The sequence below is a fragment of the Desmodus rotundus genome, chromosome 11 (assembly GCF_022682495.2).
Source record: "Desmodus rotundus isolate HL8 chromosome 11, HLdesRot8A.1, whole genome shotgun sequence".
NCBI lineage: Eukaryota > Metazoa > Chordata > Mammalia > Chiroptera > Phyllostomidae > Desmodus > Desmodus rotundus.
The window spans coordinates 2855920-2882397 of NC_071397.1; the positions used below are offsets into that span (position 1 = coordinate 2855920).

At 39.7% G+C, this 26478-nt stretch overlaps 1 protein-coding gene across 1 annotated transcript in view; it reads right to left on the reverse strand.

Annotated features, from left to right (window-relative positions):
- The window catches only part of ILRUN (inflammation and lipid regulator with UBA-like and NBR1-like domains), a 79581-nt gene that overhangs the window by 51963 nt on the left and 1140 nt on the right, over nucleotides 1-26478 (reverse strand). The gene's annotated exons all lie outside the window — the stretch shown is intronic.

Here is a 26478-nt window from a genome sequence, read left to right on the forward strand (position 1 = left end):
CCCTGGCAAACACTAATCTGCTTTATGTCTCTATAAATGTGCCTATTCTGGATAATTTATAAATAAGGAGTCATACAAAATGCAACCTTCTGTGTCTGGCTTCTTTCACAGAGCAAAATATTTTCAAGATTCAACCCAAATAGTAGCATGTATCGATATTTCCTTCCTTTTCATGGCTGAATAATACTCCATTACATGTACACACCGTACTGTGTTTATCCATGGGCATTTGGGTGTTCCTGCCTTTTTTTAAATCCTTACCCAAGATATGTTTATTGATTTTAGAGAGAAAGGGAAGGGGGAAGGAAGGGCGGGAGGGAGAGAAAGAAACATCAATGTGAGAAACACCGATTTGTTGGTTGCGTCCTGCACGCACCCTAACCAGGGATCGAACCCACAACCTAGGCGAGTGCCCTGACCAAAAACCTACCCCGCAACCTGCTGGGGTGTGGGACGACACTGCAGCCAACTGAGCCGCCCGGCCAGGGCGGGGTGTTTCTGTCTCTGACTGCTGTGAGTAATGCTGCTACACACATTCACACACATGTCAGCGTGGGAGTACGTATGTGCTTGCTTCTTTGATATATATATAGGAACAGAACTGTCAGGTCATATGGAAATTCTATGTTTAACTTTTTGAAAAACCACCAAACTGTTTTCCTCAGTGGCTGAACCATTTTATTTACATTTCTACCAACAATGTACAAGTGGTTCCTATTTCTCCACATCCTCACCAATACTTGGTTTCTTTATTCTTTATTATAGCCATTCCGGTGAATGAAGTAATAGCTGACCGTTTTTAAAATTTTTTTTCTTTTACTGATTCTAGAGAGAGGGGAAGGGAGGGAGAGGAGAACAAAGAGAGAGAGAGAGAGAGAGAGAGAGAGAAGGAGAGAGAGAGAGACTGACTGACTGCTTCTGGCACACGCCCTGACTGGGGACTGAACCCACGACCCAGGCATGTGCCTTGACTGGTAAGCGAACCAGAGACCTTTCAGTTTGTAGGCCCACGCCCAATCAACTAAGCCGCACCAGCCAGGGCTGGTTTTGATGTGCATTTACCAATGATCCTAAACATATTCTCATGTACTTGTTGGCTTCACTTAAAAATTTGAACTTACTCCCAAAAGAAAAGAACATCTAAAGGGTTTTAAAAACACATACAACTTCACTGAAGTAAAATTTATGTAGCATAAAGTCCACCCATTTCAACTGTACAATGCAATGATTTTAGTAAAAAACTGCCAAACCATTATCATGTTTTAGAACACTGTCATCACCCCAATGATGTCCTAACATGTAAATAACAAGTAAATATGTTATGCTACATGGCAAAGGGGAATGAGGGTTGCTAATCAGCTGACCTGAAAATAGAGAAATACCCTGGATTACCCAGGTAAACTCGATGTAACCACTTCTGTAAGAGTGTGAGCGGGAGCTGGAAAAGAGAGGCAAAGGGGCAGCAATGAGGACGACCAGCACAGCCTGATGGCCCTGCAGATGGAGAAACGAAGCCATAAGCCCAGGAGTGCGTGTGGTCCCTGGAAGGGCGACAGGCAAGGAAACGGATTCTCCAGCAAGAACACAGTCATTATAACACCTTGAGAGTAGCCCAGTGAGACCCATTTTGGACTTCTAAACTCCATAAATGTAAAATAAGAAATTAGGCCCTGGCTGGTGTGACTCAGTGGACTGAGTGCCGGCCTGCAAACACAAGGGTTGCAGGCTGGGTCCCCAGTTGGGGGTGTGCGAGAGGCAACCAACTGACGTCATCTTTGCACATCAATGTTTCTCTCTCTGTTTTTCTCACTCCCTTTCTCTCTCTCTAAAAATGTAAAATCTTTAAAATGTTTTTTGAAAAAAAATTGATTTTTTAAAACCATTATGTTTGTGGTAATTTATCTGAACAGCAAAAAACTAATACAATGGCTATTCACTGTATTATTTTGTCTACTTTACTGTATATTTGAAAATGTACATCATAAAAGAAAAAACTATGAATATGCAGACTAAAGAAAGATGACAATTTAAAAAGGTGCTGTTTTCTTTTCATTGTTTTCTTAAAGATTTTATTTATTTTTAGGGAGATGGGAAGGGAGGGAGAAAGATAGGGAGAGAAATATCAATCTGTGGTTGCCTCTCGTATGTACCCCCTACTGGGGACTGGGCCTGCAACCCAGGTATGTGCCCTGACTGGGAATCAAACAGGTGACTCTTTGGTTCACAGGCCCACATTCAATCCACTGAGCTATACCAGCCAGGCTAAAAAGGTGCTGTTTTCTGCTGAGTCACTTCCTTCATCATAATTCTGCTTTCAAGAACTCAACTATCCATTAAAGATGCATGTTTAGAAATAACTCCCATTTTTCTTGCTTCCTCACCCTCCCCTGAATTTGAATGCCATGGATACTTCCTGAAAATCACTAGATTCGGTGCTAACTGAAATTTTCGAAGATAGTAGAACACTGGCCTAGAGGAGACATGAAAATGTATAACCTAAAAAGTCCGAGAACAACAGAGAGAAAACGTGATTCAGACAAAGCTGTTTCCCTAACAAAATATTGTGGTTTACAGCTGTTCATGAAACTTTTTTGGGGACCTAACGTAAAGTAAAAGTTATGAAACGATCCAGTAAATTTATAGTTAAACACAGTTTACAAAAGTGTATTGACCTAGTAGAGAACTTACAAGACGCCAGCAGTAGTGAAATGGATCTTATCTGACAGACTGGTCAGGAAGCATCCCCTACCAGAAAAGTGAAATTACTGTTTTTGATTTTTTAAAAGGATCACACTAAGCTATATGAGGGGGGAGACCCCAAAAGCCCTGGAATTTATGAAAACTGTGTTTATTCTTACATGTTTAAATTGCAGTCACCTTCAAAGTACTCTCCATTTGATGCAATATACCTATTGAGACTTTTTTTCACTGCTCAGAACAGTTTTTGAACTCTTCAATTTCGATGCCTTTTTAGAGTTTTTGCCAGGGGTTTTCTGTTTCACCTCTTCCACATCGGTGAAATGTTTCCCTCTGAAGATTTTTTTCATCCAAAGAAACAAAAAGTTGCTTGGGGCAAGATCAGGTGAATAGGGAGGCTGGGGCAAGGGGGTCATGCCGGGTTTTTTTGGTCAAAACTGCTGAACACTCAAGAGCGGTGTGGGCAGGTGCTCATAAATCACCCATCATGAAAAGGGCAAACAGGTTGAGTCTTAAAAAAAAAAAAAAAAAAAATCACGGAGGCCAAACACAGCCTCTCACAACAACGCCGCCTGGTACACTGGTACAGATGGGTTCCTGGAACACTCACCTGGTAGGGGAAGCCGGTACTACAAGGGGCCTGCCCTCCACATGATAATTCCAGGGTTTGGGGGCCTCCCTCAGAGACCGACACTCCATTCGTAAATCTAGCTATTGTTTCTATTAGGTTGGCCAAAAAGTCCCTTACATTTTTTTTCCCATAAAAGACACATTTTTTTCATTTTCACCAGTAATTTTATTGATTTGGATATTTTGAGTATATTGGCTATCTCATGCTATTGTCTTCTAGTGAGTAGAGGCCAGAGGTGCTGCTAAACATTTTCCAATGCATAAGACAGCCCCACAGAAAAGAATTATTTGGCCAAAATGTCAATAGTACCAAGAAACTTTGCAAACCACTTTTGACACATTCGATCAGTCACAGCACCTTCTCCATAAACTGCACAAACCTTTGTGTTTCAGTTGCGTTTTTACCTTTGAGATAATAAAGCAGAATATGCTGAAACTGTTGCATATTTTCTTGTCTTCAATATTAAAATGGCTGCACAATTCACCAATTTTGATAAGCTTTTAAAAAATATATGCTGATATGACAGCTATCACAATTCAATCTAACAAATTGTTTCAAATTAAGTTAAAGACAAGTAAGCACTACTAAAGCCATCACAGGGAAAAAACTAAACAAGCTTTTTGGCCAATACATACTGAGAAAAAAGCACGGGCTTTGAAAAGAAATACCATACACCTTTTACACACAGATTTGATTAAAATGCCCCACACCTATCTAATATGTCTTGCCTTTGAGATTCACTGATGGTGTGCCACAGGGGCCTGCTTCAAAACGTCTTCAGTTTCATCTCCCCTGAAGAACAATACCATCTTTGGAGATAATACAAAAGTGTATCTTGGCATACTTCACCTCCAAAATGGCATACTAGGGTGCACATCTAAGCGAATCTAAGGCCCTCTGTTACCAATCTTATTTTTTATTCTAAGAACAATAAGGTAAACAAATCTTGGCTACATTCTACTTAATGTAATGAACAAAGCCAGAACTATGTTACCGTCACTACCAAATAATGCCGCACGGCATTAATGCCAACTCTACTCTTTCTGCAGCCAACCCAACTCCAAATACTCTGTGGCTATATTTGGCTGCTCTCTGGTACATGTGAGACAGGTACCTTTAAAAAGATACACACTTACAGCTAGGGAGCTAAATTAAATTAGACTTAACCTGGAGAAAGAGTACGATAAAGGCAGGTTTTATGATAGTTCACAAACTTCAGAGGACCAGGTCACTTTTTCCTTTAAAAACTAATAAATGACAGTATGAATACGTCAGAGACTGCTGCCATTTTAGTAGCACATAATCGCTGAGAAAATAAGGAAGACAGCATTTAAAGATTTCCTCTGAAAGTCCTTTAATACTTGCAAACAGTCTCATACTGCGTCAATGTCTTCACGTTCTGGATAACCAGCTACACTGATGACAAGCAGTCAGGTTTAGGCACCTCACCCGACTATGATATTTCTTATACATTACACGAGAATATGACTTTTAAAAATAGCTACTTTGCATGACACTGCATAATTACCACCAATTAAATTATTACCAAAAAGACAAACAAAAAAACCATCCACAAAACCATCCAAAGAAACATGGGGGGAAACTATCCAACTTGGTTTATAATGAAAACTGACAAAAAATAAAATCTGTAGCTTTTTAAAGATTCTTCCTAAAAAGAGTAGTCTCTCAAAGAGAGAAAAGCAGCAAATATCCCAAATAATGGACACACAGCAAAGGAGTTTCTGTATTTCAAGCTTCGCAAATTCAAGATCTCTGTCTTCAGAGGGTGAGGCAAATACACCGGGTCCTTAATAATGGCACAATATTAAGATATACTAAAAAATAACCAAAATCGTACTTCATTTACCATTAAATCCTTCACAACCCTAATTTGATAAGTTCCCCTGAAAAAATTAGCAATCTTTACAGGAGACTGCCAACTAATAAATAAAAAAGGAACAACAGAATTAGAAAATTACCTTTTTGCAACCACTTACACAATAAATGACTCAGGAAAGGATGGTTAATGGGTACTAAAAAATATGGAAGAAACACTGCTGGGGAAAAAAACATCCTCAGTCTCTTAAAGATTACTTATTAATCACAAAGGAGAAAAGCAGGTGGACATTATCTTCACCAAATACTCTAGTTGAGCATAGGCCTCCTAAGGCGATATAGTGAAAGACACAGAATCATCTATGTATTATTTCTGGCCAAATTTTTTTTACCTGAATCTAATTGTGAGAAAACAGTAACACTAATCAACAATATAGGAATCTCTAGAGAACTGGCCTGGACTCAAAAACTGTCCGGGTAGCCCTGACTGGTGTGGCTCCGTGGACTGAGTGCCGGCCTGCGAACCCAAAGGTCGCCAGTTCAATTCCCAGTCAGGGCACGTGCCTGGGTTGTGGGCCAGGTCCCCAGTTGGGGGCATTTCTCACACACTGATGTTTCTCTTCCTCTCTTTCTCCCTCCCTTCCCCCCTCTCTAAAAGTAAACAAATAAAATCTTTAAAATAAATGTCAATGTCATAAAACAACTAAATGACAAAGATGAGGGGACTGTTCTGGACTCAAGACAGCTAAAGGGACATGACAACCAAATGTAAAATGAGGTGCTCGAGGGGATGCTGGGTGGGGGGCGAAGGTCATGAAGGGCATTTTGGGAACCGGGAATCTAGATGTGGACTGTGTACTGGGCAATACTGTTGTTCACATGCTAAATCCCTTGGGCGTGACGACGATACTGCAGTCATATAGGATGATGATGCCCTTTGCTTAAGGACCCAGGGGTGAACGTCCCAATGTGTCCAGTTTATCCGAAATGGTTCAGGGGGAAAAATGTATTAAATCCGTACAGATAACTCTCATGCATTGTTGGTGGGAATGTAAAATGGTAGTTACTTTGGAAAACAGTCTGGCAATTTCTTTAAAAAATAAAAACAACTTTACTATGCAAAATACCCATTCCTAGGAATCTACCCAAAAGGAATTAAAACACACACCAACACAAAGTCTCACAAAAGAACGTCCATAGCATTTTTATTCGTAATAGCCAGAAAGTACAAGTACCCCACATGTCCATCAACTGATAAATGGACAAACAAAATGCAGTATGCCCATACAATAGAATACTACTTGGAATAAAAATTAAGAAAATACTGACACATGCTAAAACATGGACAACCCTCATAAACATTATGCTAAATGAAAGACGCCAGATACAAAAGGCCAAACTTGTATGATTCCACTGATATAAAAAGTGGAGAAAATTAAATTATTTAGAGAAAGAAAAAAACTACTTGTCTGAGGTTGGGGGTGAGAAGGGGGATTAACCATCAACAGGCAGAAGAAATCTCACTGGCGTGATGAAGACAGGTAACGGGAGCGCAGTGACGGCTGCTCAGCTCTGTAAACTCAACATCATTCAATTATCCTTTTCAAATGGGTTAATTTATGATATGTAAATTATAATTCAATAAAGGTGCTGTAAAAATAAAGCATATGTGGTAAAATTCACTTATAAAAGCATTCATTGTACCAGTCTTTCAACTCTTCTATAGTTTTGAAATTCTTCAAAATAAAGTTGGAGGATAGATCAGAATAAACTCTGCAAAACACTCCCCCCAAAATTAGTGTTCCTAGTCGCAGATCACCTAAAGAAGGTAAGGGACATAGCACAACTCTGACAGATCTAGAGTAACGTCAATGAGCGAGCACCTAGGCCCAATTTTCATCCAAAGATATGATTAACAGTATTTTCTCTACTTAGGTATTCTACTTTCTAATTACCAAATAATCCATATTCATTATAGAAAACTTAAAGTAAAAAAAGAAAAATAAAGAATTAAAGTATAAAAAAGAAAATAAAAACCAACAGTAATTCCACCAGCCAGAGATAGCCATTTAAAATTTGTTCTTTACCTTCCAGGTAAAAGCAGATCCATTTTGGTGAAGAAAAGCTATTTATATATAACATTATCACAACTTGATCAATTATTCGATTGGTTCCAGCCAGATGGCTCAGTTGGTTAGAGCGTTGTCCTGGTTACACCAAAGTTGTGGGTTCAATCCCCAGTCAGGGCACATACAAGAAGCAACCAATAAATAAGTGGAACAACAAATGGATGTCTCTGTGTTGCTGTATGTCTGTCTGTCTCTCTCCCTTCCTCTCTCTAAAGAAATTTCAATTGGCACAGTAAAATCTTTTATCATATCCAGACAATTACATAAATCGTTGTAAGGATACAAAGGCAGAATAAAAAATTTTAGATGCAAATGCAATGCTTTCAGCTTCCAATTAAAAACAGCATCTTTGGCCCTGGCTGGTGTGGCTCAGTGGATTGAGCGCCAGCCTGCAAACCAGGGGGTTGCCAGTTTGATTCCCAGTCTAGGGCACTTGCCTGGGTTGCACCGGGTCCCCACCCGGGGACGTGTGAGAGGCAGCTACACATTGATATTTTTCTCTCTTCCTCCCTTCCCTTCTATAAAAATAAATAAATAAAATCTTTTAATAAACAAAAAAGAAACACAGCATCTTTGGCCCCGTCTCCCAAAGCCCTCCTGAAATGGTGCTATTAGCCGAATGCACATGTTTATCCCCCCAAAATGTATTGAAATCTTAAGCCCCCAGTGTGATGGTATTAAGAGGCAGGGCCTTTGGGGTGATTATGTTATGAGGGTGGAGCCCCCATGAATGGGACCAGTGTCTTTATAAAGGCCACCCTGAGAGCTCCCTCAACCCTTCTGCCATGTGGAGTTAGAGAAGTACACTACACCTATGAACCAGGAACTGAACGCTCACTGACGTCAAATCTGCTAGCACCTTGGTTTTCACCTTCCCAGCCTCTGGCAGCCCACATGAACTAAAATAATTTTCTTTTAAAAAATTCGTAAGTTCACAAGAACAAAGTGAGGAAGTGAAGCAGCACCATTTGGGGCTCTGGAAAGTAGACAACTGATAAATGACTTAGCCAACCTGAGCAAGCTGAATCCTCCTCTGCTAGCAGTGGGAACAGGTAGAGAAATAACCCCACTTAACATGAGGATCCCCAGAGGGTGCAGGAATTAACAGCACCAGGTACCCTTCAAGTGAAGGTGAATACATGGATAAAAATAGGAGAGGTTCTGCATTTGCCTAAACCCCAGAGTCAGGCCTCAGATACCCTAACATAGTCTACCACTGCACGGCCTGGTGACTGCCCCACCCTGGAGGAAACGGGTGGGGCTGTTAAACCCTCAGTTAACAAACCCTACAGTCAGGCCCACAGCTTCCAATCCACTTTTTGTGTTCTACTCTTAAAGTAGGAGTTGGTAGCAAAGAATTACCTGATATTTAAGGTAAAGCATCTAATATGAAAGAAAGAAGCCAAATCAAGCAAACAAATGCAACTTAAAGAAGACAACACTATCTGTCAAAAGGTAAAACGAGCAAAGAAAGAGGACCAGAGCAATACCTGAAAAACAGGAGATCTAAGAAAAGAGAACAGAGAAAATGAAGGGGAGGAAATCAAAGGATTAATTCAAGAAATTTCCCAAGAATAAGAGGACAGTTTCCAGACTGAGAGGACTCCCCAAAGCTGAGCACAGTGTATGAAAATACACGTTTAAATACATTATTGTCAAATTTAAGGACATTGGGAACACAGTAAAGTTACCAAAAGCTTCCAGAGAGGGGAAAAACAGGATTTATTCAAAGAACAAAGAATCAGAACAGTGTTACATTTCCATATTTCCAAGGGGTGGAGTGGCAGGGGGAGGGTGGGAAGACAAAAAAGCAGTGCCTTCAAAAATCCTGAAAAAATAAAAATTTCCAACCTTGAAATTGCTACCTAACCAAACCTGGGATATCAATTAAGCAGTAGAAAAAAATTTGGCTTCAGAATACAAAATCTCAAATTGTATCTCCTTGGGACTGTCAGGAAGGCGGAAAGCGGGGTCCAGGAAACAGGGGTTCCAACAAAGGGGGGACAGTGTGAAAGCAACCCCGCCTGCCCTCAGACCTGCAGCACAGCCAGTGCAGGCTGGGGTCAGTGCCCTGCAAGGGGTGCCTAACACCTGCACCTGTGAGAGACCTGTCACTGGTGAGGAGTGTGAGCGGGACTCAGCAGAAAGTATGTAAGAGACTGAGCAAACCAAACACCAAGATAATTGTTTCGCTAGGACCAGCAAAACACTGTGCAGAAAAGGAAAATGAATCAAAGCACACTAATGGCTCGTGTCATTAAACATTTAAGTAGTTAAAACAATATAAACACTGAAAACTGCCTTAACCAAATTACAAATAATTGAAGTGGGACAATGGGAGACGGGTGAGTGAAACTAAAAATCACCATGTGCCAGACACAGCTCTAAATCTTTACATATATTAATTTATCTAATCCTCAGATAAACACTACTATTGTCCTTATATATGAGGAAACCAAGGCACAGAGAGGGTAAATAACTTGCCAAAGGTCACACAAATAGTAATAACATAAGCTTTGAACTTTGCTCTTCACCACATCGGCTCACCCAGAACAAAATCCTCATCGCCCTGTGGGAAGTCAACAGATAATAAACCCAAAAATCAATTGCAAGAACTGAAACAGACAACCTCTGGAAAGTGAGGTAAGGAAGGAGTCTAGAATCTTTGTTCTTTCAACAAGCCTGTAGTACTACTACTTTACTCTTTAAACCATACACACACACACACACACACACACAGTGTTTATATGTAAATATACACATATATATACAAATACACACATACGTATATTTAGATAAAAATGAAATCATAAGAAAATGTACTTCCCTTTAAAATCACTCTTTCAGTAAATATTAAAACTCTTACTTCAACCACAGAAAACCAGACATACAAATACGACAGAAGAAAAAGTGCAAAAATAAGCCCAAATGTGTGTGTGCACATGTGTGCAGGTACACACCCCACAAACCAAAAATCAAGGCAGTTACTACAGTTGGGGCGGCAAAAGGTTGTTCAGAAAAGGAAAATGAAGTCAAGTACACTAATCACTCAAGGGTCAATAAACATTTAAATAGTTAAAACAACATAAACACTGAAAACTGACTTAACCAAATTACAAATAATTAAAATGAGAGATGGGTGAATGAAACTAATAGTTACCATGTGTTAGGCCAACTCTAAACCTTTATATATGCATTTGATACATGATAAAGATAGCAAAATCAAATCACTGGGAAATACGACTTTCTCAAATGATGGAAAACTGACTAATCATCTGGAAAACATACTAGATATCAACCTCCAACCACACTGCCAAATACACTTATTACATAAAAGATTTACATGTAAATTATGCAATCATAAAGATGACTGAGGTGAATAATTATATAACAATTAGGTGGGGAAGAATTTCTACTCATGAAACCAAAAGCAGAAGTCAAAAAGGAAAAGATTGCTGGATTCAACTTCATAATAATTCACAATAAAAGTTTCCGTACCTAGTTTAAAACATTCTAAACCAAGTGAAAAGGCAAACTCTCAGAAAGGCAAGCCTTTAATAAGAAGCTAATTGCCTTAATATGCAAACAACTCTTACAAATCAGTGAGAAAAAAAGTAACAATACAACAGAGGTAAAGAGAAAAACATGTAAGTCACAGAAAAATACAAATGGCCTTAATAAAGCTGGGGAAAAATACAAATGATCAACAAAAATATGGAAAGAAATCCAACCTCATTCATAGTTAAAGCAATACAAATTAACAGGAATGTATTTTTAACCTACCGGACCGGCAACAACATAAAGACGCAGACCATTGTTAGGTTAAGAGTGCGGCAAAACAAACATTCTTACACACTGATAGTAAGAGTGCAAATTGGTACAGTACTTTTGGAGTCTGTTGTTACCAACCAAAATTTAAACTGCCCCTACACCCAGCCCCAGCAATTCCACTCCTAGGGCTGTATCCAAAAGTGTACACAGACACCTGTACCAGAGCAGCTCTATGAAAGCAAATACCTGGAAACAGTCCATCAACAAGAAAGTGGTTAAATGAAATATGGTCAGCCACAATGGAATACCATGCATCCCTTTAAAAAAAGATGATGTTCATCGCATATTGTGAGGTTTACTTAAAAAGCTAGCCTGAGATCAGTGTGTATAGTATGATTCCGCTTGTGTGTGTGTGTTTTTTAAAGTATGGAGGACGAGACTAAGACCTCTATACACAAGATGGTCCACCTACAGATCATGCACTCCCAGTAATAAAAAATCTGGACAACTAGAGTGAATGATGGATCTGCGGTCTGACCTGACCTGAAGTCTGTACTTAAGAACATACCAAAGTTCAATTTAAAGCACTGTGGAAGGAGGCACACGACAAGGCCTAACACGGAAGACCTAAGGACACCTATCGGGGACTGCTCTCACGACTGATTATTTAGCTGTCTGGAAGACAGGTCATTTTCAGAAAAACCGTAGGAGGGATTTAAATCCGCACGGAGAATGGAGGAAAGCAGTGCAGCGACAACTTGTAATCTGCGCACATAAAGGACTCTGGCCGCTGATCATACGTGTATGTGCCCACAAAGGCACAGAAGGTCTCTAGGAAAAGTGGAACAATGGCTGCTTCGGAAGAGTGGGATGGGGGAGAAAAGCACGGGGAATTATGTACCATCCAAGCTTTTCACAAGAAACATGTATTATTTTTGATTATATATCCAAATAAAATTTTAACTAATTAAAACACAAATAAACTAAAAATACATATGCAAAATACAACTTATAAATATCCATTTTAAAAAATGACAAAGATGCCCTGGCCGGTGTGGCTGAGTGGATTGAGTGCCAGCATGAGAACCGATAGGTTACTGGTTCGACTCCCAGGCAGGGCACATGCCTAGGTTATGGGCCAGGTCCCCACGTAGGGGTATGATAGACACAAGTGATTGATGTATCTCTCACACACTCATGTTTCTCTCCCTCTCTTCCTCCCTCCCTTCCTCTCTCTCTAAAAATAAGTAAATAAAATATTTTTTTAAATGACAAGGATGCCAAAAACAAAGGATATTTACCAGTATTAAAACTACATAGAGCCTTGGTTGATGTGGCTCAGTGGATTGAGCACCAGCCTGCAAACCAAAAGGTCGCTGGTTTGGTTCCTAATCAGGGCACATGCCTGGTTTGTGGGCTAGGTACCCAGTTGGGGGCATGCAAGGGGCAACCAATCAATGGAAAGGGAGGGAAAAAAACATTAATGTGCAAGAGAAACATCGACTGGTTGCCCCTTGCACACCTCCAACTGGGGACCTCGCCAACAACCCAGGCACGTGCTCAGAATTGAATTAGCGACCTTTTGGTTTAAGGAAGAGGCCCAACCCACTGAGCCATACCAGCCAGTGCAGGATGCTCAATAAACTTATTAAGAACCTCAACGGCATAAGAAATATCCAGTCAGAAATGAAGGATACACTACTTGAAATAAAGAACAATTTATAAGGAATCAACAGTGGAGTGGATAAAGCTGAGAATCAAATCAGCGATTTGAAATATAAGGATGCAAAAACAACCAATCAGAACAGCAAGAAGAAAAAGAATCCAAAAAATAGAAGGATAGTGTAAAGAGCTTCTAGGACAACTGTAAGCATACCAACATTCGCATCATGGGGGTGCCGGAAGAAGAAGAAGGGCAAGAAATTAGAAATCTATTTGAAAAACAAAGACAGAAAACTTCTTTAACTTGATGAAGGAAACAGATATACAAGTCCAGGAAGTTCAGAGAGTCCCAAACAAGATGAACCCAAAGAGGTCCACACCAAGACATATCGTAATTAAAATGTTAAAGGTTAAATACAAAGAGAGGCTACTAAAAGCAGCAAAAGAAAAGCAGTTAGTGACGTATAAGGGAGTTCCCATAAGATTGTCAGCTGATTTCCCAAAAGAAATTTGGCAGGCTAGAAGGGATTGGCAAGAAATATTCAAAGTGATGAAAAGCAAGGACCTACAACCAAGATTACTCTACCCAGCAAAGCTATCATTTAGAATCAAAGGACCAATAAAGTGCTTCCCAGACAAGAAAAAGCTAAAGGAGTTCATCATCACCAAATTATATGGAATATTAAAGGGTCTTCTTCAAGAAGATCAAAAATATGGTGCTGCTCACATTTGAATCCTATCTCTACCCCTTACTACTCATGTGACTTTAGACAAGTTATTTAACTTTGCTGAGCCTCTCTTCCATTTTCAATAAAATGAAGATGACTATTTATTTCCTAGAATTATTGTGAGCATTAAGTTATATATTAAATGTAATCTCTTAAAACAGTACCTGGAATAGAGTAAATACTCCATTTCTGTAAAGCACTGAGAAGCATTGCACAGGCATTGAAATACACACAAACATACACTGTAATACTAGGACACAGATCAAAAGGTTAAATTGTTTATCTCTTGGGTCCTGTGAGTATGCCTTATTTTTGTTTTCTTTTTGATTATTGGCACTTTTTAACTATTTCATTATGGAAGTTTTATTATGACATAAATCTTATAGACATTACTTTTAAATTTAAAAAATTTTAAAAGGCAGTCATTCCCAGTTTTAGTTTTATGCAAACCCTATCTATCAGTCAGGTACTTCCACTCTATCGAAGCCTGTTATCAAAGTATTAAAAAAATTAAAAAGCAAAATTTACTTTAGAAAAGAAATGCTGATGACAGAGCAGTTTAGAAGGACATCGTGTATCATCCAGTCAATCATTAGTAGGCTGTTGCTCCATAATAGGCTGTGAACCACTGACCTCAAGCATAGTAATTCAAGTATAAACCCTCAGAAATATAAGAAAACACAACTGTTCATTTTTTTAAATGAGTCTTTTAGTAAATTCAGTGGGGCTGCATTCCTTATTTGAAATAAACTGCTCCCCTTGCCAAGACATATGTTAACTTTGGAAAATCGTTAGAAAAACCACTTACGAAATTAAATACCCTTCCAACAAGTGAAAAATGTATTAGTTCCATCTGCACAAGTGATTTAATTAGAGTTAAACCTCTTCAGTGAGTTTCAGTCTTGTTGCATTTGAGTCCATAAAAAGTTTAACTTATCTGTAAATTCAGATGAGCTGATCACTAGACAGTTTACTTAACACACTTTGCTCTTAACAGAGTAAAATGAAGTCTTAATAATTATATTCAATTACTGGGTGACAGCCTGTTGCTTGATACAATGAAGGAATTCTACTGCATTTGAAAAGTCTGAAGTCCTCTACTGCACTGTTCATTAAAAACCCATCTACATCATCAGCCTACACAAGCACAATACCCTGACCACTAGTTTCCCTTCCCACTGGAGCAAAGGCGGTACAAGCGCCAGGGTAGATGTCCTCTGAATAGGGAAAACAATTATTCGAATTGCAATACCACTGTTGTTAAAATTTTATATACATAGAATTTTATATATACATATACGTAGGAAATTCTGTGTATGTGTACATATACATGCAGAATTTATAGGCACAGAAATTCTCTAAAAGGCACAGAAGAAATAGTAGTGGCTAAATCTGAAAAGAAATAGTAGTCGCTTTTTACTTTTAGCCCAGAGGTTGCAAATTAGTGGCCCAAGGACAACATCCTACCTACGGATGTGCTTTATTTTGGCCTACACAGTGTTTTTAAAAATGTGAGCTCTGACTGGTGTGGCTCAGTGGGTTGGGCGTTGTCCTGCAAACCGAAAGGTCATTTGGTTCAATTCCAGGTGAGGACACGTGCCTGGATTATGGGCCAGGTCCCTGACTAGGGGTGTGTGAGAGGCAGCCAGTCGATGTCCTCTAACACATCAAAGTTTCTCTCCCCTTCTTTCTCCCTCCCTTCCCCTCTAAAAAACACATACAAATTTTTTAAAATAAAAATAATAAAATATTTGATTTAGTTGCCAAAATTTAAAAATCAGGAAGTTTCCCATAAAAATCTGAATCTCTGGCTCTCGGTGGGGGAACAAATCTGAGGACACTGGGCTCCCATTGCAGCATGGCAGAAATTTAACTTAAAGCAAGAAGCAGGCATTGTTGTTATAAAAGGTAAGCTTTCCAACTCTCACACACTTCAATTGTTCGTGTTCCCTACCTGGCAACTAGAGGCATTTTAGTTTGCAACTCCTGTTTGGAACCTTCTAAACTATTTGAACTTACTATGTGCTTATATTACCCTTTGAAGTTTTTCCTCAATGAAACACACTGGCAAAGATGCAAGAGAATTTTAGAGAACTTACAAAATACTATTCTCATTCACATCTAAGTAGTTAAATGTACCTAATTTTTTTGGATAATAAATTATTTCATAAACTGAATTACAAGCAATATTCAGAACAAGAAAATATGCCTGGAAATGTAGGTATATGAGATGAGGCCAATCTTTAGAGGGCTCAAAAAGCTTCCAGAAACAATATTCTTATTGTTACTTAAAATTTTTTAAATGTTTTATTGACTATGCTATTAAAGTTGTCCCAATTTTTCCACCTTTGCCCACCTCCACCAGGTACCCTCATTCCTTCCAGCAATCCCCCTCCCCCTTAGATCATGTCCATGGGTCATGCATGGAAATCCTTTGGCTACTCCATTTCCTATACTGTTCTTAACATCCCCCGGTCTATTTGTAGCTACCAGTTTGTACTTTTTTTTTTTTTTTAAAGATTCTATTTTATTTATTGAGAGAGGGGAAAGGAGGGAGAAAGAGCGAGAAAGAAACCTCTATGTGTGGTTGCTTCTCGTGTGCCCCCTGCTGGGGACCTGGCCTGCAAAAGTGCCCTAACTGCGAATCCAGCTAGCGACCATTTGGTTTGCAGGCTGGCACTCAATCCACTGAGCCATTGAGCCACAACAGCCAGGGCGCAACTTGTACTTCTTAATCCCTGAACCTTCTCCCCAATTTTCCCTCTTCCCCCTCCCAACTGATAACCCTCCAAATGATCTCCAAACCTATGATTCTGTTCCTGTTCTGCTTGTTTGCTTAGTTTTTTAGATTCGGTTGTTGATAGTTGTGAATTTATATTGTCATTTTTATGTTTATAGTTTTGATCTTCTTTTTCTTAAATAACTCCCTTTAACATTTCATATAATAATAATGGCTTGGTGCATGGCTGGTGTGGCTCAGTGGATTTAGTGCTGGCCTGCAAAACCAAAGGTTGCTGGTTCAATTCCCAGTCAGGGCACATGACTCGGTGGTAGGCCAGGTCCCAAGCTGGGGGCATGTGAGAGGCAACTGACTGATGTATCTCTGGCATATTGATGTTTCCTCCCTGCCTCCCTCTCTAAAAAGTAAATAAATAAAATCTTAATAATGGCTTGGTGATGATGAACTCCTTTATCTTTACATTGTTTGGGAAGCACTTTACCTGCCCTTCAATTCTAAACGATAGCTTTGCTGGATAGAGTAATCTAGGTTGTAGGTCCTTGCTTTTCATCTCTTTGAATACTTCCTGCCTGTCTCTTCTTGCCTGCAAAGTTTCTTTTGAGAAATCATCTGACAGTCTTATGGGAACTCCTTTGTAGGTAACTCTCTGCTTTTCCCTGGCTGCTTTTAAGGTTCTCTCTTTATCTTTAACCTTAGGTATTTTAATTATGATGTATCTTGTTGTGGTCCTCTTCGCATCCTTCTTATTTGGGACTCTCTGTGCTTCCTGGACTTTTATGTCTATTTCCGTCACCAAATTAGGGCAGTTTTCTGTCACTATTTTGTCAAGTAAGTTTTTAATTTCTTGCTCTTCCTCTTCTCCTTCTGGCACCCCTATGATTCGGATGTTGGTACGTCTGAAGATGTCCCAGAGACTCCTTAGCCCATCCTCATTTTTTTCTAAATTCTTTTTTCTTCTTGCTGTTCTGATTGAATGTTTCTTTGTTATGTTCCAAATCATTGATTTAATTCTTGAGTTCATCCTCTCCACTGTTGGTTCCCTATAGATTTTTCTTTATTTCACTTAATGTAACCTTCATGTCTGCCTGCATCTTTTTTTATGCTGCTGAAGTACCCAATGAGTTCCTTGAGCATCCTCAGAACCAGTGTTTTGAACTGTGCATCTGATAGGTTGCTTATTTCCATTTTGTTTACTTCTTTCTCTGGAGTTTAGTTCTGTTCTTTCATTTGGGCCATATTTGCTTGTCTCGTCATTTTGGCAGCCTCCCTGCATCCGTTTCTCTGTATTAGGTGGAGATGCTTTGACTCCCTATCTCAGCAGCGTTATCTATTAGAGAAAAGTGCGCCTGTAAGTCGTATGGGCGCAACCCGCATCACTGCTCTCTGGCTCTGTGTAGTAGGGGAGAACCCAGAGAAGGGACAGTGCTGCTGCCTGGGCTCTGAGCTTTGCCAGGAGGGAGCTGTCTCCTGGCACTCACCCTGTGCCAGTCACTTCGGTTCCTCCCTGTGTGCCACTGGTGCCCTTCCAGCTGTTGCTCTGGTGCTGAATCCCAGAGGGAGTGAGTCTGCATAAGTCCTAAGTCCATTGCAGTCTCTTTAAGAGGATCCTCCTAAAAATCCTGCAGTTTTTCCCACTGCCCCAACCCCCACTGGTTTTTACAGCCAGAAATTATGGGGATTTATATTCCTGGCAGTGGAACCCTGGGCTGGGATCCCTTGCTCCCAAGGTATCCCTCCCTATTTTTATCCACCACATGTGGATGTGAGACCACTGTTCTGTGTCTCCACTCCTCCTACCCATCTGGACGAATATGGCTTCTTTAATTCCTTGGTTGTCGGACTTCCATACAGCTCAATTTTCTGATGAATCTGGGTAATATTTGTTTTGTAGTCTAGCTGCAATTTTTGCTGTAGTTGTGCGAGGAGGTGAGGCGTGTTTACCTACGCCTCCATCTTGATCTGAAGTTGTTACTTAAATATAATTTGCTTTCACCCTGACAGGTAAGGTTCAGTTGGCTGGGCAGCACCCCACAAAGCTAAAGGTCATTGGTTTGACTTCTGATCAGGGCACATGCCTGGGCTGTGGATTAGTCCCAGGCTGAGGTGTGTACAAGAGGCAACCAATTGATGACTCTCTCTCACATTGATGTTTCCCTCCCTCTCCTTTCCTCCTCTCCAAAAGTAAAACTATAAAATATTTTTTAAAATTTTAATTTCCTTTTAAGTTATGTAGGAACTATTAGCAAAATTTAAATCTCATGTTCACATTAAGCCTGAAAATGAGCTTAATTTGTAGGACTTTGTTCGTTTCAACAGCACTAGACTTCAGTATTTCCAGAAAAATGAAGCCTTTACTCCCACTTACTTTTATCAATTACCTCAACTAATATTTGCTGAGTATCTACCATGTATCTGCTGAGCATCTACCTAAGCATCTAATGGTAGGTGCTTAGGGAGAAGCAAAGGCCATTACAGGGTGTGTATCACATGATAAATGTTATAAAAAGCAACAGAATTTCATGAGACATAAAGAAAAGATCAAAAACAGCATTCCAGGTAGAAGAAAAAAGTTTAAAATGGGGAAAGCAGAGGTATGTGTGGGAAATGAGCAGCAGACCAATATAAGTAGAACACAGAAAAGTAGGAATCCAGCACAAAGCTATCTACGTCAGAAAGGTGGAGGCAGACAAGTTGGGACTGATCACTGGAGAGCTCTGAATGTCAAGCTAAAGCTATCTGCTCTGTGTCTGGTACACATACTGTTACAGGTTTCTGAGAAAAGAGGGGCCTAGATCAAAGCTATGACTTAGAAAGATTGATCTGGTAGTGGTACGTCCACAAAATGGACTACAAGGACAAAAGCCAGGTGTAGAAGACCATTTTGAAACTATTCCTATGTTACACCCTGTTTGAGTGGTAACACAACCCACAAACTAAAATGGGGCCCAGAGGAATGGAAAAAAGAAACATCGGGAGGTGCAATGCAGAGTGGAAATGACCTGGGTTTGGCAAATGTTCTTAGGTGTCCAGGAAAAGAGAGAGCATTGGAAATAATCATCAGTTCAAGCCTGATGTTTGTGGGACCATTGGAGCTATTAACAGAACGGGAAAAGCCGGAAAGAAAAGCTGGTTGGGGATGGGGAAAAGGATAAACTGACCTTTAAACACATTTAGTTTCGTGTGCCTAATAGAACATCTGTAAGTTTTTCCTCCTAATCAGAAAATCTTGCACTCTTTTCTGGCCCAATTTTTAGTGATAGGCCTAAGAGAGTAAAATATATATTTAATACAAGTAGATAATATATTTAATGCAGCACTGGCTGGTGTGGCTCAGTGGATTGAGTGCCAGCCTGTGAACCAAAGGGTCACTGGTTTGATTCCCAGCCAGGGTACATGCCTGGGTTGCAGGCCAGGTCCCCAGTTGGGGGCGTGCAAGAGGCAACCAGTCAATGTATCTCTTGCACATCGATATTTCTCTCCCTCTCTCCCTCCCTTCCCCTCTCTCCAATAAAGAGAGAAAGGAAGAAATAAAGAAAGAATATATTTAATGCAGAGTCCATGAGAAGTCAGTCCCAGAGCCTATGACAAAATTAAACTTCATAGAATGAAGTTGAACTCCTACCTTATCCATATACAAAACTTAAATTAAAAAGGATCAATGACCTAAATATAAGAACATAAATCATTAAACTCTTAGAAGAAAACACAGAGGTAAATCTTCATGACCTTGGGTTGGCAATGGATTATTAGATGTAATACAACAGCAAAAGCACAAGCAACAACAAAAAAATTAGATAAACTGAACCTCATCGAAATTAAAAACATTTGTGCATCAAAGGACATTATCAAGAAAATGAAAGACACCTACTGAATGAAGACAATATTTGCAAACCACCTATCTGGGAAGAGTCTAGTAGCCAGAACATATTAAAAAAACTCCACCAGCCGAACAACAAAAAGACAGACAATCCAATTAAAAACTGGGCGAAGGACTTGAACAGATATTTCTCCAAAGAAATATGCAAATAGCCAACAAGCATATAAAAACACATTCAATACCACTGGTAACCAGAAAAATGCAGATCAAATTGACAATGAGGTACTATTTCATACCCACTGGAATGGTTATAATTTAAAAAAGGAAAATGAGTGTCGGGAAAGGTGTGGAAAACTGCGACGGACCCTCCCACACTGCTGGGGAATGTAAAATCATTCAGCCGCCGTGGCAGTTTGGTGGTTCCTCAGAAGCTAATCACAGAATTTCCACAAGACCCAACAACTCAAATGTTAGGGTATATACCCCAAAGAACGGAAAACAGGTACTCAAAGAAATACATGTCCACACACGTTCACAGCAGCACTGTACACAACAGCCCAAAGGTGCAAACAGCTTAAATGTTCACCAACAAATGAATGGACAAATTGTGGTGTAACCAGATACTGGAATATTGTTCACCAATAAAAAGGAATAAAGTAGTGATACATGCCAAGCAATATGGATGCACCCTGAGAGAGACCAGACACATAGGACAAATATCATATGGTTCCATTTATTCCATTTATTTGAAATATCTGGAATAGGTGCATCCATAGAGAAAGCATTCAGTTTGGTGAGTGACAGGGGAGCAACTGCTTAATGGGTGCCAGGTTTCCTTCTGGGGTGACGAAAAATGTTTTGTCTAGACAGAGATGGGAGTTGCACAACACTGTGAATACACTAAATGCCACTTCACCGTGGTTTAATTCTGTTATGTCAATTTCACCTCAATTTTTAAAATACCAACAATACTCCTCAGAGGATTAAAAAAAAAAAGCTGTACTACATATATACAGTGGAATATAACTTGGCCACAAAAAGAAATGAAACATTACCATTTGCAACAACATGGATGGACCTAAAGGGTGTATGCTAAGGGCAGTAAGTCAGAGAAAGACACGTATCATATATTTCCCTTACGCGTGGAATCTAAAGTACGATATAAATGAACAAACAAGATAGACTCACAGCTGCCAGAAGGGAGGGGCGTTGGAGAGGCGGTGATAAAGGTGAAGGAATTAAAAAGTACAAGTTGGTAGTGGTCACGGGGATTTAAGTGCAGCGTAGTTCAACAGTGTTGTAACTATTCTGTACGGTGCCAGGTGGGTACTGGAAATATTGGGGGTGGGGTGGGGACACTTTGTAGAGTGTATGATCGTCTAACCACTATGCTGTACTCCTGAAACTAATACAAAATAATACTGAAGGTAAACTGTAATTAAAGTATAAAAATTTAAAAATAAATAAATAAAAATCAGTAATATTCCAATCCAAAAAAAATTAAATAAAGCAAGCTCCATGTCCTGTCACTACTGATCCTATTAACCACATTCTAGCCAAGCCAGTCTTCTAGGTGGCCCTGCTCCACCTGCTCCCTCCTTCGCAGTTCCACTCAGGAAGTCCCCTCCACCCAGAACGCACTGCTTCTTCACCAGTTCAAAACCCCCAACCACTTCAAAGCTTAACTTCTAAGAAGACAACCTGCCCATAGCAGGTCCTCAGTCTCTGTGAATCACTGGTTCTGTTTGATTCAGTCCACTCATACCTATACTGACATTTCACTCATTTAATTCAGTATTCACACACGAATGTTTCCTTCTTAGCGTCCTGAAACTTTTTTCTGGTAGTTTCAGGCATGTTCTTTTCCTACTAGAGAGCAAATTAAGATCGAGGCTGTGTTCTGCTTTGTACCACACCATCTTCTAGGAGTCTATCCAACACGCATTTGTTTCAATATTGTCTGGTTGACAGTTTCTGACGTTATATGCTAGACACATTTTTTTTTGGGGGGGGGGGGAGATGAATGGTGGTATAGCCCTAGCTGTGATGGAGATTGGTTCTAGCTTGATACATGATTGGAAATTCAAGTCCCACTGCAATCGGGCAGTAAAAGACTTCCTGCAGGACAACACTGTACTTTTTTTACTGTGTTCCTTTACAACCAACATTAACCTGTGTGCTTTATTTGTAAACTAACTGGTATTATCCCAAGTCCCAACTTGCATGTGCCACTCAAAAAAGACCCCCCCCAAAAAAAATGTGCAGGAGAAGAATGTCCAGAGCAAGAACTCCCAACCTCCTTAAAAATGCAAGGCTGCACAACACTCTATCATCGAGTGTTTTATAGTTCTTCCCTACCCTCTTCGTAAAGCTGCTGCTTGGCACACATTAAGAAAACCAGTATTGATATGAAGTTTTATCTGTCATAGAAGGGACTTTTCCTAGATTCATCCATGTTAAACCGAGAGTGAATGAGAAACACACTGAGCATGCAGGTGACTGAGAAATGGATTAAGATCAGGCAGCACAGACACTATGAGGTCAGGTGAGAGGTACAACGGATTTTCACATTTAGAAGCTGATTTCACTTCACTGTGTAACAGTGGTTACAACTTTATTTTATTTATTTTATTGCCTCTGACAATGTTGAAACAGTAAGTAGGACAGAGTTTTACAAGAAAGTTTCCCCCAAGTTACTTTTCTAGAAAACTACATGCATATGATGGGCATGCATATGTAGTGTTCCAAAAAATACACACTGCTTCCTGAAACATACCTCGAGGCAACCTAGGATATTGCAACACTGAAACTGCAAAGCCCTAGCCTAGTGAACAGGAGGGACAGAAACAGTCAGTTGCCTGTATGCAGTGAAAGATATTTTACTTACACGTATATTAGAAATAAGGCCAACACTAACTCCTGAGTGAATGTCCTCTAAAAATCGAGACGTATTATTTGCCTCTTGCCATAAATGCTAAAGTACAACTCATTTTAAAAACATAACAGAGACAAATGACTTTGAAGGCCAGAAGTAAATTTAAAATCTGGACAATGAGCCCTGGCTGGTGTAGCTCAGTGGACTGGGTGCCTGCCTATAAACCAAGGGGTCACTGGTTCAATTCCCAGCCAGTGCACACACCTCAGCTGCAGGCCAGCTCCCCAGTTGGGGGTGTGGGAGAAGCAACCCACCAATGTTTCTCTCGCACATTGATGTTTCTCTCCCTTTTACTCCCTCTAAAAATATATAAATAAAATATTTTAAAAACTTTTTTAAAAAGCCTAAGTTGTAGTAAGAGAGACTTCGTCTTGACAAATTCTCACTAGAAAAGTAATTAAACATTGTAATAAGGTATCATGTAAAGCTCTGCCCTCAGCGACACAAGAATAAGCTGTCCTGGAAGGTTTGTATGCAATTTCTGAAGGAAAAACTGGAATGAAGTACAGAATCTCTTAAACCAACTTCCAGTTTGTTTGGTTTTTTTTTTAAGATTTTATGTATTTCTTTTTAGAGAGAAGGGAAGGCAGAGAGGGAGAAACATCGATGTGTGGTTGCCACTCACGCGTCCCCTACTGAGGACTTGGCCTGCAACCCAGGCACATGCCCTGACTGGGAATCGAACTGGTGACCCTTTGGTTCACAGGCCCAGGCTGAATCCACTGAGCCACACCAGCCAGGGCCCAACTTCCAGTTTTAGAATTCCAGGTTCTATATTCACAGCCCAACCTAGTCTACCTACAGATATTCCACCTACAGAGTAGGGGAAGGTAGAAGACCGTATGGGAGTATAAATGGTGATAGAGAAGGAGACTTGGCTTAGGGTAGAGAACACACAATACAATATACAGATAATGCATTATAGAACTGTACACCTGAAACCTATACATTTTTACTAACCAATGTCACCCAGTAAATTCAACTTTAAAAAAAGGTATTCCACCTACACAAAGTATACCAATCTACAAATCATTTCTGTTTGGCTACAGATAATGAGTTTTTTCACCATGCCTATATTCAGCTTATGTACTCAATTGGGAAGTAAAAATTGACTACTTTTGTTACAGGCAATTCCACAATTTCTAGTAGCATGGCTGCCAGCGCAAGTATAAACACTGCAAAAATGCTTAAACTAAAACAATACACGGTCCTAAATTAAATAAACAGAAATAGCTACATAATGTACACCCAATCTAAGGGGAAAAAAATCTGTGTTTACAGGGTACAAAATTTACAAAGCTAAAGGATTCAATTTAAGTCAGTTTTCCAACAGCTTCTTAAAAAGCTGTTACTAACAACAAAAAAATTTTCTTTGAAAAACAAAAACATAGTCTTACCAACTCATTTTAGAAGACTTGTTGGCCTTCATTTTATTTTATTTTATTTTTTTAATTTTTTTTTGTTATTCAATTACAGTTGTGTGCCTTTTCTCCCCATCCCTCCACCCCAGGCCTTCATTTTAAAATAACTTAATTTATCACATTATTTTTTAATAGTCATCACACAGAAGCAGGCACTTATGAAGTCACAGGAAGGTTCATTACCTTAAATTCAACAGGTGAACCGCAGCAGTTTGAGATATTTTGCCAACCTGTACTAGGCCATCCCAACAGTTTCCAAAGTGAGACATTAAATGACACTCAATACATTTCTAGAATTTAGAGATTTACTTAAACAACACAAATATTTTGACCAAGCATGTATCCATTCATGTATGTGTTTTAATTAGATTTTATTAATTATGATGGGTATTTGTTTAAAACAGAAGTCTAACAAGACAAACTTAGCCAGGTCAGCACAGGAATCAAAACACAGTGCTGGACATAAGCTAACTGCTGTCATTAGAAAAGAGTAACAAGCCTACTGCTTTCAGTTCACAGATGACTTTTTCATTTTATAATCAAAGAAAACAAAAAACATGGCTTCTGCAACCAAAAAATAAGTTAATGTGGCTTAAAGTTGAGTGATCACTTAACTGCCTGGGTTCCTAAGAAGCTACTGACTTCTAAATGCTTTAAAACCAGAACATATTTCTTCAATGGCTCACTCCTTTGTTCAGAAGTGTATCCTACCTTGTATCGTAGAGATAACATCTTGTCAGAATATGTGCTACTCTGTACCTTGGAGCTTAGTCATTTTTATAAAAATTCAAATAAAAATGTATAATGCAACTCTAATTTTTAAGTTACTTCTTTCTCATCCACACTGGGCCTCATCTTTCACAACACCTAAAAATAATCTTAGCTGTTAAACACACACACACCCCTCAAGCATATAAAATTCATTACACTGGTTTTGTAGCCATGATAATTGCACTAGTAAACACTGACTCTAAAGAACTAAAAACTTATTAGGGCAGGGTTTAAATGGTACGACTCACAAGGGGGTGGGGAGAAATAATGATCCTCCCCTATCAAACTGGCAGCAACAATACGCCAAGTTTCCTTTGCTGAACTAGTGTAAACAAGGAAGAAAAAGAGCTGGGGTGGGAAAAAAGGCAGGCAAGAGAACCACCGTTCTTCAACAGCTTTCTGAATTTCACAGTGTAATACCTCTTCTCAGTGTTTTCCGTAACCCCGACCCTCTCCATTTAAACAACATAGGTTGGTGTTAAAGAAAATATCGTAGGTTATGGTCCCTGCCTGAGATCATCCTGGGCATAAAAGATACAAGTGGTGCTGACAAATACTTCTTTAATTCTAAAGACTAACTCCTGCATTCGACGTCTCAAAGAGTTTTCTAAGCATCTAGAAATCCAATCCCACTCTTCCCATAACAATCAACTTCAAAGATAAAATAAAAGGGCTGACCAATGATGCCACACAGAAAAAAATTCCCGTATCACTTTTGGTGCAGTCACAGCGACAAGGCTCCCATTAGTAAAACCAGCATCATTCTGGGTAGGACTAGATGAGGAATGGGATAAAGACTAGGCTTACAGCCTCTTTTTTTCTGGCAGTGCCTGAGGCATTCAGTGGGCAAGGAATAAAGGGGAGGCTAGCTGTACAAGTGATGCCAAGAGAAACAAGATTCCACATGTCAGGGGACTGCCCAACACACAGAGCAAAGGGCATTCATCCCATGGCTTTTGACCAAAGAAAAATGAGTTGCTTTACCTGAAATCTTTTCAAAGGAAGTCTATCAGTCTCCACTTTCTCCCTCACCCGGCGTGAACCCGTGACAATCCCTCCTCAAACAGCAAGAGGAAGCCTTGCTTATCAAAAACACCAAGTGCTACGTCCAAAGCCAAGAAATACTCCTTCAGTCTAAGTGCCATGGTCTTCTGCCCCAGTTTCAGTCTTCTCCAAGAAGACTCCAAGCTAAAAATTCTCGGTTCCCAGCCTAAGTCAAGTTCTCCGTTTTCCCAAACAAATACCAACCAGCTTTCTTTCGGATAAGCCCCTCTCCACTCCGGAATTCTGGAAGAGAGGGTCCCAGTCTGCCCAGAAAGTTCCCTTCCCCAAGACAATCT